Below are 12,618 nucleotides of genomic sequence, written 5' to 3'. Positions count from 1 at the left end.
CCTCCAACCCAGGAGGACTACTGAAAAGTGTCCCTTAATACAGGGTGGAAAAGGGATTAGACGATAGTAGAAAATATATCCAGATCTAACTTCAAAGACGGTTCTAGTACACCCTTGCTTAGGTCTTAAATGCCATAGAGAAAAACCCAGAGCCAAAGGTGATTTTGTTTTTAGTTATATTTCCCCAACATCTTCTAAGAGTCTGTGGCTTTCTATTGATTTCTTGAATAATTTTGACGAAAATGTTAGTTCTTAAAAAAAGCTAAGTATATTGTGCATAATTTAAATGTTACTTTTATAACTAATATTTTAGTATTTGTCTTTAGAAATCTTACTTATGCTCGTATCTTCTTGTAACAAAACATGTAACAAATATAACCAAACATTTTTGGTGTTATCTTTTTCAATTAAAGGTCCCAGATTTTGAGTAATGAAACTGTTACTACTATGTTACTCATATCTAAATTATTTTTGGAGTTTCCCAACTGGCCACTAGATTACACATAATATTTGTTTCCTCATTTTATAAGAGAAGACATAATTTATATTTGTACTTAGTCACATACTAATGTGAGAACTGTTCTGTTATATATTGTACAATATGAGAAAAAACATTGCAAATCAAAAAAAGGAAATTATGCATCCCTAAATTAACCAGATAAAATGTATTTAATAGGTTGGGCATAGTGGCTCATGTCTGTAAAACCAGTACTTTGAAGGCTGAGGCAGGGGTATTGCTTGAGGCAATATAGCAAGACAAAAAATAAAAAAATTAGCCAGTCAAAGATGGATAGAACATACTTATGTTCATAGAAAAGTCTAGCACAAAACTGCCAACAAACTGATTTTCTTCCTAGCTATAAATGCCCTTGTTATTTGGTAGTAATAAACGCAAATACTTTATGTGATATATAAGTAGGCCCTAGAGGTTTTTCTCACTATTGATAGTATGATACCTAAATAAAGGATTCTATTCTTCTATATACTGATAATGTTGATTAATAAATAACGCAGATATATTATCTTATCAACAGATGGTTCCTGTTTCTCCATACAATTATCTAAAGGCTCCTGCTACACAATACAGATCAGAAATTGAGTTTTCCAGCAACATCAAAATTAAGAAAGGACTGGGCCAGTCACCTGTCATACTCAACTACAGTATATACTAAACATTCTTGATTTAATATTTTCCAGGGCATAATAGAAGCAACCTGCTTCACTCAGGATCAAGAAAGCAAATATTAATTACTTAAGACTGAATGAACTAATTTGTGGCCAAAGTTCCTTTACTAATGTGTTCTTAACATACTTGAAGTTGCTATCTTTTTCAAACTGTCTTCTCAAATTTTAGGAAAATGTTCTAAACATCTTCTGATAACTTATTAGGAATACTTAGCAATAATGACTGTAGAAAATGTATGATATGAATATTGATTGGCCCTTTCTACAAAACAACATGAAAAGGATCGGATATTATACAAAATTTTTACTAAGTCCCATTACTTTTCAAAGGGATACAGTTTTTAACATAGACTAATCAATCCTTCTTAAAACAAGCAAGCCTTATCTTTTCACAACTATATCATTAAAACACATCAAGCTGAACAAAAGATAAAATTTGAAATATTCTATTATAAAATACCTGTCCAAGGGTCTGATTATATTTGATGAAATTCTTAGTCTTGGTTTCCTGACATTTTGAAATATTCATTTCTTGTACTACTTGAGACTATTCAGTTCCGCTAGAAAAATATGATGGATGAAACTTATGCATTCAGTATAAACAGTAAGTAGAGCATGTATGATTAAATATATAAAGGAGTAAAGGACCAAGAGATAGATAATATTCATGAGGCACTATTCGTACATGATACATCTGGATACTAAATATGCATGAGGTACATGAGACACTATTCATAATATATTAAATATACTTGACCCGTTTGGTGCCTTAATTCAGTCTCTCTGGTGATATCCATTCTGGCCCCATATATCCTTTGTTCAAGAAACACACAAATTCCATGGCTATTTAGAAGGCTACGGTGAGCAACAGTTGTGACCAGGCATGTTTGTCTCTCCTCTTCAATACAGTGAGTGTTTGTCATTGGCCCAGAATGCTTAGCATTTGTGGGCCTCCTTGCCCAAACTTGGACTCTGGTTGTCATAACCATAAGCACATCATCAGTGAAGAAGGCTGGTGCAGCAGTGAAACATATAAGATATATGAGCATTGTATAACCCGTTATTCAGCTACTGTGGTCTACCTGCTTGCACCCTCCTCCTAAATGTTAACTTACCTCATTTCTTTCCCCTTGCTGCATGTTTAAATTGATTTAATAAACCATCCCCCACACTTTAATTTGGTCTGTGTATTTTTGTGGCACAGGAGAGTTTGCCTGGTAGAGTATTTGCACGCTGCCAGGAGGTCAAGGTAACTTCCTGCAGGACAGTAGGGAGCCAGGAGAATATTAAGGAAGCTGAAGCCAGTAATCTGGAGATGATAGTCACTCATAAAGGGCAGTAGCCTGGAGGTATTGAGAATTGGTCAGTGTCTGTATGTATCTTGAAGGCAAACCAAGAAAGATTGTTAGGAAGTTGAATATAAGTATGAAAAAACGACAAGAGTAAAGGTATTATCAATTGAATGGAGTAGATTTTTAATGGAAGAAGATTGGAAAAGGGACTATACATGGTACTTCTTAGAGCACTGAGTTATGGTAACTTTTTCTACTTGTTCAGGTTATGGTTTCTTTTTAGGGGGGTTTCCCAGTATAGTTGGAGAGGAAAGCTAAGCAGTTGTCCTAGGTTTCCGGTGTCTTGACTGCAACTATTGAACCTAGCAAATGTTTATAGCAAGATCTTTTTATGCAACAACCTTTAATCTATTAACCATAGATAAATAAAATCTTTGAGTTTTGACCTACATCCTTTCTTAGGATAAAGATAAGAATTTGAATTCCTGGATGGGTGTGATGGCTCATGCCTGTAGTCTCAGCACTTTTGGAGGCTGAGGCAGGAGAATTACTTGAGGCCAGGAATTCAAGACCAGATTGGGCAACATAGTGGGCTAATGTTAAAAATTAGCCAGATGTGGTGGTGCTCACCTGTAGTCCTAGTTACTTAGGAGGCTGAGGCAAGAAGTTCTGGGGTTGGGAGCAGTGGCTCACATCTGTAATCCCAGCATTTTGGGAGGTTGAGGTGGGAGGGTCACTTGAGGCCAGGAGTTAGAGAGAGAAAAGCCTGAGCAAGAGTGAGACCCTGTCTCTCCAAGAAAGTAGAAAAAATTAGCTGGGCGTGGTGGCACACGGCTGTAGTTTCAGCTACTCAGGAGGCTGGGGCAGAAGAATCACTTGAGCCCAGGAATTTGAGGTTGCAGTGAGTAGCAGTAGGCTATGATGACACCACTGCACTCTACCCTGGGCAACAGAGCAAGACCCTGTCTGAACAAAAAAAAAAAAGAAATTCACTTGAGCCTAGGCATACAAGGCTGCAGTGAGGTGTAATCACCTGCCACTGCACTCCAGCCTGGGTGACACAGAGAGATTCTGTCTCTAAAGTAAATAAATAAATAAAAGAATTTGAATTCTTGAGTGTGACACATAGCCTCTCAATACAACAAAGGATGCTTACAACAAAGAATAATCCACCCTTTGTCCCTTAATGTGGGTCAGAACTCTGGGGCTCAGAGTTCCACAGCCTTGGGGTGTATTCTCTTATTTAGTTGAAGTTGATAAGAAGAAGATAGTATTAAAACAGATTTCCCCTTAAACTTCAAAGGCCTGCGGGACCAGTGATTAATGGGAAGTGCTAAATCATATTTGAGGTGACCCAAACCCCGAGATTCTGATTTAATTGGTCTAAGGAAAGAACTAGTTGATACTTAAACAAACAAAAACTTTTCCTCCTGTTTCTTATGTGCTGTCAGTTAAGAGACAAAGCACTAATCTATATATCTGATATTTTTTTCTGCCAGAAAAAAAGAAATGAGATTAATAGAAAGGTAGTGAGATTATGGTTAGGGAAGGACAAAAATCACAGCAAACCTATCCAGCCATGCCATAGTCATCCTCAGAAGGCTAGGCAGGATCTTGCCCTTCATTTACAACCCAGAATGTGAGCACAAGCTAAAGAAAAGGTATGGCACTGAAGAAATAATCAAGATAAATATCACCATTTGCAAAAATTGTTTGAAAAAATGTAACTTGACATTTGGGTATTTCCTGTGGTTCCGTAATAGACTAGGGTATCTTCTAAATCTAGTCAGTCATAAAATGGCTGGTTGAATGTGGAGTACTGGAATGCGGTTATTTTAAAAGCGCTCTCTCACGCAAGGGTCACAAAGTCACATGAAATTGGAGGTGAGGCATAAATGAGTAATATTAAGTGCTTCACGTTGTACTTACTATGTGTCGGACACTGTGTTCTAAGCATTTTTCATTTATCAACTCGTTTAATCTTTACAACAGCCCTTTGAGCTAGGTACTATCATCATCATCACACAAATGTTCAAATAAATAGAGGCTCAGAGACTACATGTAAATTAATCCAAGTTCTCATAACTAGAAATTGATTGATGTAAGTTTGATCCCAAGTCATCTGCTTCTAATGGTTGTGCTTAAACATTTCACCACACTATATCACATCATTTTGATGGTATAAAATTGTAAAATAGAACATTTACATCCTGAGTTTTTGTTTATGTTTTTTTACATCCTAAAAAGATTATTCTTTATGTCCAAAGAAAAATTTATGCAGGCCCACCCACTTAGCAATGCCAGAGCTGACAGATTTTCAGGATTTAAAAATATGTTTTTCATATAAATTTTTTTTTTTTTGCACTACTGACAAAAACCACAGATAAAAAAAAAAGTCTAAACCACATCTGCACTCCACACTTGGACTACAGGTTTTGTACTTTTGGTATATCTGAATCAATGCTACTGTAATTGTCCCTCCTGAGTTTTTATTTGATATCAATGACTCTCCTTCACTTTCATCATCATTAACACTTAATGAATGCTCATTGAACCTAACTCCCTCCCCCCCAAAAAAAAACTAAAAAAATAGCTTTACTCACTAGATTCCATTTACGAATTTAAATTTAAAAGCTCTCTCGTGGAATCAACTTACGTGTTCATTACCGGATGAATAAAGAAAATGTATGTATACAATGGAATACTATTCAGCCTTAAAAAAGAAATAAACCTGCCATGATCGACAACATAGATGAAGCTGGGGAACATTATAAGTGAAATAAGCCAGGCACAGAAAGACGAACATTGCATGATCTCATTTATATGTGAAATCTAAAAAAATTGAACTCAGAAGAGCAGAATGGTGGTTGCCAGGGGATGGGGGTGGGAATGCAATGGGGAGATGTTGGTCAAAGAGCATAAACCCAGAAAGAATGAATAGATTCTGGAGATCCATTGTACAGAATCGTGAAAAGTTTATCGTATACTGAAAATTAATATTAAACATTAAAATATTAAATGCTCTCACCACAAAAATGTGAGATAGATGTTAAACTCGATTTAATCATTGCACAAGGTATACATCTCAGATGAGGTACATTGTATACTTGCGTCAGTTATACCTTAGATATCCATTATTAAGAAACCAAACAAAAAAACCTTCCAAGACAAGAAAAACATCAGTCCTTCCTTTGTTGAGTTCTTTAAAAACATCCCTGCTGAGTTTTGGGTTTAACAACTTCTGAATAATACTACCAAGCACTTGAGTCTTGGTGTTACATGCTTACAGCATGTTTTGAGTTTCTCTCGCAACGTCTGTATGCAGATTATAAAAAGCTTCCACCATTAGCAACAGGAATTCCCTAGCGTAAACTACGCAACTTTAAGACTGCATGACAGTATACTTAAAACCCTGCCAAAATTGGCTAGCTAGCGGCCGACAGCGTAGCTTCAGAACTGGGCGCACACACACGAGCTGAGCAAGTGAAAAACACAGCAGAGTAACATTGAGAATCATTAGGTAAGTTTCTAGAAACAGGTTTAAGTGTCACGGCTCCTTAGATGACAAAATAAGGGACCCTAAAAAGGACCTTTTGTTAATAATGGGGGGAAAAACGCACATGTTTAACCTCCAAAGCCGTAGACAGTGCGACCCTGGCGCTTGAGTGCATAGACCACGTCCATGGCGGTGACCGTGTTCGGTATAGGTGACGGAGCGTCGCGGATCACGTTTTCCAGAACACCTTAAACACCCCGCGAGTCTCCTCGTAGATGAGGCCGGAGATACGCTTGACTCCGCCACGGCGGGCCAGGCGCCGGATTGCAGGTTTGGTGATGCCCTGGATGTTGTCGCGCAGAACCTTACGGTGCCGCTTGACTCCGCCCTTGCCTTGGCCAGACATGATGACGGAAAAAAACGACGTAAGAGCAACAAAATAAGTTGTAGAGGCGTTTGCCTGAGGCAGCTTTTTATACGTCTCAGGCGGACCAAATTGAGAACCTGAAAGAAGGAGGCGGGAAGGCCCGCCCTGTTTGGAGGGGGACATCTAACGCGCCAAAAAAAAAAAAAAAAAAAAAAAAAAGGCGAGCTTTCTGTTTCCTTTCTTGTTCGGTTTTGTAATACAGCACTATTTTGTTAGTATGCTTTAAGGCTTTAAAAAATAAATGGCTTTTGAATGCAAAAGAAAACACTAATATTTTGGAAAATACAAAAAAGACAATCAATAATTCCCACTGCTAGCTACTAAGATATTTTAGTCAGCAAATCAATGATAAATGTCCATATTTTTCCAAGCAAATGTATGCAGTGCTGTATATGGCGTTTTGCAACTTCTTTGCACTGATTATATTTTAATCAATTTCCCTTATCTAAAGAGCTTTCCAAAAAAAGGTGATTTTGATGTCTGCTTATTATTCCTTTCTCCCTTCCTTCCTTTCTTTCTTTCTTTCTTCTTCTTCTTTTTTTTTTTTTTTTGAGAGACAGGATCTCTCTCTTTTTCCCAGACTGGAGTACAGTGAGTGGCACAGTCACAGTCCACTGTAACCTTGAACTCCTGGGGTCAAGCAATCTTTCTGCACCAGCCTACAGAGGAGCTATGATTGTAGGTGTGCTGCACCTTGCTCAGGTAATTTTAAAAAATTTTTTGTAGAGAAAGAGTCCACTATGTTACCCAGGCTGGTCTCCAACTCCTGGATTCAACTGATCTTTTAGCCTTGGCCTCCCAAAGTGCTGGGATTATAGGTGTGAGCCAGTATGCCTGGCCCTGTTTGTTATTTCTTCTGATGAATTCTTCATAATATTAATACAATATTATTCCTTCTTATGAATTCTCCATAATTTTAACCAATTCCCTAGCAGTTCATTGGCCAGCCAGATTTTTAAAATAATACATCTTTCCCCTACTGATGAAATACCACCTTTGACACTATACATACTTGGAACTATTACCAAAATTCTATTCTGTTCCATAATTGAATCAAGTTCCCTTGCCAAAGGGAATCTATGTCCACAGTTAAAAATTTAGAAAAATTGCATTAGGGAAAATTTTAGAAGTGATTATCTGTATCCGCTTAATATTCAATAATAAAGATTTTCTATGATACATTCTAACAAAAGCTCTAGTACTTAGCAATAATGTGCTTTCTAGCTTCTTTTCCTATTTTAAAGGAGAATGGCATGTTATTTATTTCCTGAGGATAATGTAAAATTGAAATGCTTTGTCACAAAGGGTATAGATTTTAAGGCATTTCGATTAATCTTATGTAGGGAGCAAGGCCCTTGGCCCCATAAAGAGCCACTGAAAAATCAATGACACGAGGCAGATTGATTAATTGGAGAAAAAGACACACAAATTTATTTTAACATGTATACAATGGGAGCCTTAAGAGTGAAAACTTCATTCCTCAATGAGGTACAGAGGTTTTTAAAGAATGGGAGCTTGGGTTGTACCCAAACAGGTTTTGGGCGACAAAACAGGTTATGGGAGGGATAAAAGAAGCTTGGCTAGCAAAGATGGTCTTGTTATGCCTTGATAAAGCCTCACAGGTAGCAGCCCTCAAAGAGAATAGATGATAAATGTTTCTTTTCAGACTTTTAAAGGTATTAGAATCTCAGTTATTCTTTCCTAGATCATAAGGAAAGACTTGGCTGCATTAATAGAGGTTCTTTACAATGCAGATTTCCCCCTACAAAAGACAGCTTTGCAACCTCACTTCTATCTCTGAGACCATGGAAGCCATCTCAAAATATATTACAGCATATTTGGGGTAAAATATTTCTTATTTCCTTCACTTACTACATTTTCCTCAAAGGTTTTATTACATTCACTTTTGTCAGCAGTAACTATTGGGTATATATATTTACCATCACTGGGTATTATGGTTTTTAAAATCTATTTGTTACATCCAGAATTGTAACAGAGTAGTCACCCCTCCTGCCATAGATATGGAAGGGAAATATTGAAAGTGGGGAATATGTAACAGAGGGAATGGCCTGAAAAAAATGGCAAAAATATTTTCTGTCTCTTTAAAACATCCTCCACTCCTTTTTGAGAACTAAAACCTTCATCTCAACCTCAGGCCAGTGGTTGAGAGGGGCAGGCTAAGTCTTTTGTTATTTGTGCTACAGAAGATGGGACAGATCACAATCATCAAATGTAGTTGAACAGCAACTGCCTGAAGCTGAATGGCCTCCCTTTAAAAGCTCTGTATTTCTGTTTATCATTAGGGCAATGGCATTTCACACAGGAGTCTCCATCCTCTCCTGCCGGTAAAGTCATAAAATTTCTCTTTCCTTCTCCTGAAACCACTCTTTCCCATTCTTCTGAAGTGGCCTTGAGGACAAGTGCCAGGACAAGTGCCTAGCTTTTGGTAACAGAATTGGATTTTAGTATAGTCGATTGAATCTTTGCTTAATTAGGGGGATTTATTGATTTATTTCCAAGTGATAAAGTATTGTAGAGGCCAAGGGGACCCTTCCATCTCTGAAGCTTTGCTGAAAACTCAACTTGCAAAAGGCAGATTAATTGAAGAAAAGGCATACAAACTTATTTAACATGTATACACAGGAGCCTTCATAATGAAGACTCAAAGATACAGGGGAAATTGTCCATTTTTATGCTTAGGTTAAAGAAAATATGGACAGCCACGTAGAAATATGATTGGACAAAAAGGGTATGACATAATGCTAATAGACTTGAGTGGGGAAACTCAGCAAGGCCTGTCTGTCTAGACTCCTCTTTGCCTCTCTGAACATACATTCCCTTCTTTCTGATTAATACCAAAAGCTTGGCCCCTGTCCCTGAGACCACATCAGAAGGAGGACAAGTGGTTTGAGAGAGATTTATTAATTTGCCAGCAAATGAAGATAGACTACTGACTAAAATGCCATTGTCCTAATAATAAGCAGAAATACAGAGCTTTTAAAGGTAGGGCATTCAGCTTCAGGGAATTGCTGTTCAAATACAGTTGGTGATTCTGGTCTTCCCATATCCCTGAAGGACCTCCCCACCCTCACTGTTCTGCTGAGCCATCTCCTGTAGCATAAAGAACAAAAGACATTCCCCTGCCCCTCACAACTGCTGGCCTGAGCAGGGATGCAGGTCCTAGTTCTCCAAATGGAGTGGGGGATGTTTTAAAGAGACAGAAAACATTTTTGCCAATTTTTTTCAGGCCATCTCCTTTGTTACATGGTTATGAAGCAGGTTCCTCTCTGGAATGGGGATCTTATGACCTACAGTCAAACAAGGTAAGTCAGATAATTTCTTTATGGCCAGTTTTTACAAAGAAAGGTGGACGGAAAGTCAGAGTAATATCTTTAGGTTTTATGGCTGACTTTGGGGAAAAGAGGTTCTGGTTTTTATGACCTGCCTTGTGGAAGAGGGATTCTAGTTTTTATGGCTAGCTTAAGGGAAGAATGGGAATGAGAGGCAGCAGAAGGTCAGAGAATAACTTTTGCTTCTGAGGCCTTCATTTTTTGGTGGTGTTTTTCTGAGCCCTAAAAGTATCATATTTAATATAATTAACTTCTTTACTGTACTAGGCAAAATTATTGTCCTTTCTGTAAGGTTTCAGTCTGAAATGTCAGTTTTTGGTGTGCTTATGGTCAAAGAATGGCAAGATGCACCAAAGTAAGGCAAGCACAAAAATGAGGTTTATTGAGGAGAGATAGGATTATAGAGAAAGAGCAAGATATAGGTTTACAGGGTGAGATATATACGCCACAGATGATGACTGGACCCATTGTCACAGCAAAGGGAGAGCAAAAGGAAGGGGCCAAAAAGAGGCCTGGTTATGGTCTGCATCTTGTTTTATAGTGCCTGCATTGGGACATCCCTCGTGATTCAGAGGTCACCATGGAACCACTTTGATTGAACAATTGGGAATCGCATGAGTTTCCCTCATTTTACTGTTCTTACTTCAAACCTTTTGCCCTATCACAATTTCCCAGGACATTCCATGGTTCATCAAACCTACCTAGCATAAATGCTGAGATTTAACCATTTCTTTGGGTCTTCATTTTCTTATGAAGTCTCCTATGTCATACAACTTACACTAAATAAATTTGCTTGGTTTTCTCTTATTAATCTGTCTTTGTTACGATAGCCCCAGAAAAGAACTTAGAAATGTAGAAGGACAACTATGCCCCCCACCAGGTCTCTATGTAAAATTATTTTCAGAAGAGATGAAAGAAACATGTAGGTGGCAATATATTTATCAAATGTCTTGTTGGAGCTCAGAGAACAATACCACAAAGTATGGGGCTTTAGCATGCTGAGCTCTTTTGAATTAATAGGAAATTGGAAGGCCTTAGAAACTGTCTCAGAAACAAGGACTTTCTAACCTACTACTCTCTTTCTCCCTACAAAGTGCAGGAAGGGGCTGTCTCTGGAATTTCCCCTGACTGAGGAAAGGACAAAGACAAGACAAAGGAGTTGAGATACTGAAGGCCCCAGGGCAGACTTCCTGACCCCAAGATTCACCATCCCTGACAACCTTCCCCCAATACATTACTACCTGCTCCAGGCATGTGGCCCCTACTTTAAAAGTCTATGATATCCTTTAGAGAGGCGAATTTGAGGCAGCTTCTCCCATTTCCTGACAAGACATCTACAGCATTCCGTTCTTCCTTGGTAATCCTCATTGTCTTGATAATTGGATTTTGTGCGACAAGCAACTTGACCTAGACCTAACCCCCTCCTTGTGGTTTCCACAACAGACGGAAGGGAAGTTTTCCCTTTACTCCACAATCTTATTCAGAATTCTTTTTTCTCAACTTACTTTTCCGCATTCATAATTAATTTCTCTCTCTCCATGTCCTCGGAAAACTTAATACCAATATTAAATCAATCATTTTTGTCATTCTTATTCTGTGTTAGTTATTGATAAAACTTGGTGAATCTCTCCATGAATCCAAATATTGTTTTTCAGCACACAGGAAGTTTTTGGGTTCTCAAAATTTTTATATATGCATATAGTATAATGCATCTATCATATGTAAGATGTATTTTATATATATAATACATTTTCTACTACTGTTGTATAATAAAGAATTTGGCCTTTGTCTATGGTTCTTGAAAGGGAGACACTAAATCCTTGGAATTCCCCCAGTAGTAAGAATGTTGAGAGCACCTATAGTCCCAGCTATAGGCCCTTAAGCCCAGAGTTCAAAACCAGCCTGGGCAACATAGCAAGACACTGTCTCAAAAAAAAGGTCTTTGTTATTCATGAGACCCTTGTTTTACACCTGAATTTTTGATAAGAAATGAGACGACTCAGGATGGGAGCTGATCACCAGGAAGACCAACCATGTGATTAAAGAGTCAGGGGCTCTGAGTGAGAACAACTTTCAAGGAGTCTAGAGATTGAGTTCAGTCACATGGCCAATGATTCATTCAATCACTCCTACATAATGAAAGCCCCATAAAAACTTGACACCAAGATCAGTGCACTTACTGGTTGGCAAATGCATAGGGAGGTGACCCCTGACTCCACAGGAAGAGGTCTGTTCTGCTTTCAGGATCCTCCCAGGCCTTCCCCTGTATGTCTCTTCATTTGGCTGGTCCTGAATGCATCCTTTATGATAAAATTATAATCATAAGTGTAGCATTTGCCTGTATTCTGTGAGTCATTCTAGCAAACTATCAAATCTGAGATAGTAGTGGAAACCCTTGAATTTGGAGCCAGTTGCTCAGAAATGCTAGTGGCCTGGGAACACCACTTGCAGTTGGTGTCTGAAGTGGGGGCAGTCTCGTTGGGAAGTGTGCCCTTTAACTGGTGAGGTCTGGCTAACTCCAGATGCTTAGTGCCAGAATTGAATTTTAATATATCAGTTGATGTTAGAATAACTACAAAGCGATTCATGTACATGGTTAAAAATTTAGAAAATTCAGATTAGGCAAACTGAAAAATATCTATAAATCATAGTCCAAAGATTACCCTATTAAGTTTATATCTATGAAAATAATGTTTTTGTATATTTAATATTTTTACACGCATACGAAAATACTATGAAATCTTTTAACTCTAAAGAAATTATAATAAATCCTGATATAATTTAAAATGTTATTTCTTTTGTCTTTCAGTGTTTTTGTGTAGACTCTTCTTACTTTGGAGAGTAACTAAGAGCTTAGTCTCTACAATC

General features: G+C 37.9%; 1 pseudogene; it reads right to left on the bottom strand.

Annotated features, from left to right (window-relative positions):
• Positions 1 to 5,977: 5,977 nt before the first annotated feature.
• LOC123638413 lies at positions 5,978 to 6,399 on the bottom strand (annotated as a pseudogene).
• Positions 6,400 to 12,618: the final 6,219 nt, after the last annotated feature.

Source organism: Lemur catta, chromosome 5 (genome assembly GCF_020740605.2).
Source record: "Lemur catta isolate mLemCat1 chromosome 5, mLemCat1.pri, whole genome shotgun sequence".
Classification (NCBI taxonomy): Eukaryota; Metazoa; Chordata; class Mammalia; order Primates; family Lemuridae; genus Lemur; species Lemur catta.
This window is presented reverse-complemented; position numbering and strand designations above follow the sequence as displayed.